Genomic DNA, 2,196 nt, shown 5'->3' with positions numbered 1-2,196 from the left:
CGTAAGGTTTATTACTTGGACGACCCAGTGCACTTGCTGGTTAGTTGTGCGAAGTTGTGTAATGCCATGGTACTGAGCTACCAAGTTTTTGGGGTTCATGACCTGGGATTATGAGAGTTGTGAAAAGTATTGTTCACAATTTCGCGCACCAAGTTTTTGGCGCCGTTGCCGGGGATTGTTCAAGTTTTGAGCAAGCTTTTGGTAACATCAGTGCCAAGATCCGGCAACAACACCAAGTTAGTGGCGTTATTGCCCAGGATTATTCTAGTTTAGACAACTGACGGTTCATCTTGTTGCTTAGATTAGGTATTTATTTTTTTCGAAATTCTTGAAGATGAATTCTAGAATTTCATGATGATTTGTTGAAATCTGGCTGGCTGAGAAGCCATGTCTAATTTCATTGGCTGAAAAGCTTGTTGATTTTTATCAATCTTGCTTTTGGAGCAATGATCTGCTAAGGCTTGGCTGGCCTCTGGCCATGTCTAGTGTTTTGGACCGAAGCTTTCTTTGAAAGTTTGGCTGGCTGTGAAGCCATATCTAATTCCTGGACCGGAGTCTTAGACTAGCATTGCACTGATTCCTGGAATTCTCATTAAGAATTTTGATACCTTTTTCCACTTAATTTTCGAAAAACACAAAAAAATTCAAAAAATCATAAAATCCAAAAATATTTCTTATTTGAGTCTAGTCTCATTATAAGTTTGGTGTCAATTGCATGCATTCATATGTCTTATTGATCTTCAAGATGTTCTTGATGATTTGCTTGATCTGATCTTTGAATTCTATTGACTTGAGTATCAAGTGTGTCTCATTTGCATTTTCATTTTGTTAGTGTCAGTAGTATACAAACTGCTAAGTTTGGTGTCTTGCATGCATTGTTAATTGATTCTAGTTGCATTTTGATTTCTCCTTATTATTAAAAACCCAAAAATATTTTTTATTTGTGTCTTTTCAAGTCAATAATACAGAGAATTGACGATTCAGAACATACAGCAGAGGAATTGCACAGAAAAAGCTGGGCGTTCAAAACGCCCAGTGAAGAAGGACAGACTGGCGTTTAAACGCCAGCCAGGGTACCTGGTTGGGCGTTTAACGCCCAAAAGGGTAGCATTTTTGGCGTTAAACGCCAGAATGGATACCATTCTGGGCGTTTAACGCCAGGATGGCTAGAAGGGAAGATTTTGTTTTCAAATTAAATTTTTTCTAAGTTTTCAAAATCTTTTCAAAATCAAATCTTTTTCAAATCAATTTTTTCAATCAAATGTTTTTCAAAATCAATTTCTTTCCATTTTTAAAGATACTTACTAACAATTAATGATTTGATTCAACATTTCAAGTATGTTGCTCGTTTAACGCCCAAAAGGGTAGCATTTTGGGCGTTAAACGCCAGAATGTGCACCATTCTGGGCATTTAACGCCAGGATGGCACAAGGGAGAAGATTCTGTTTTTCAATGCAAATTTTTTTTTTCAGTTTTCAAAATCTTTTCAAAATCAAATCTTTTTCAAATCAATTTTTCAATCAAATCTTTTTCAAAATCAATTTCTTTCCATTTTTTTAGATAATTACTATCAATTAATGATTTGATTCAACATTTCAAGTATGTTACCTTTTCTGTTGAGAAAGGTTTAATGTTTGAATCATATCTTTTCTTGTTAGTCAAGTTTTTAATTTTCAAACCAAATCTTTTTAAAATGTTTTTCAATTCATATCTTCTCAATCACATTTTTCTTAACCAATCATATCTTCTTAACCACATCTTTTTCAAAATAGTTTTCAATCAAATCTTTTTGATTTCTAATTTCAAAATCTTTTTCAAAAATCACTTGATTTCTTTTCCATTTTCATTTTCAAAAATTAAGTAATGCTTTTCAAAAATATTTTCAAAATTTTTCACTTAATTTTCGAAAATTACTTCCCTCCTTCTCACATCCTTCTATTTATGGACTAACACTATCCCTTAATGCAAAATTCGAACTTCATCTCCTTTGTTAAGTTCAAATTTTCTACTCCTGTCTTCTACTCTTCTTTTCCTCTGACACTTCAAGGAATCTCTATACTGTGACATAGAGGATTCCACATTATTCTTGTTCTCTTCTCTTTCTTATGAGCAGGAGCAAAGACAAAGGCATTCTTGTTGAGGCTGATCCTGAACCTGAAAGGACCTTGAAGAGAAAGCTCAGAGAAGCCAAAGCAT

The sequence above is a fragment of the Arachis duranensis genome, unplaced genomic scaffold (assembly GCF_000817695.3).
Source record: "Arachis duranensis cultivar V14167 unplaced genomic scaffold, aradu.V14167.gnm2.J7QH unplaced_Scaffold_354584, whole genome shotgun sequence".
Classification (NCBI taxonomy): domain Eukaryota; kingdom Viridiplantae; phylum Streptophyta; class Magnoliopsida; order Fabales; family Fabaceae; genus Arachis; species Arachis duranensis.
The sequence above is the reverse complement of the archived record's forward strand: the minus strand, read 5'-3'. Positions refer to the sequence as shown.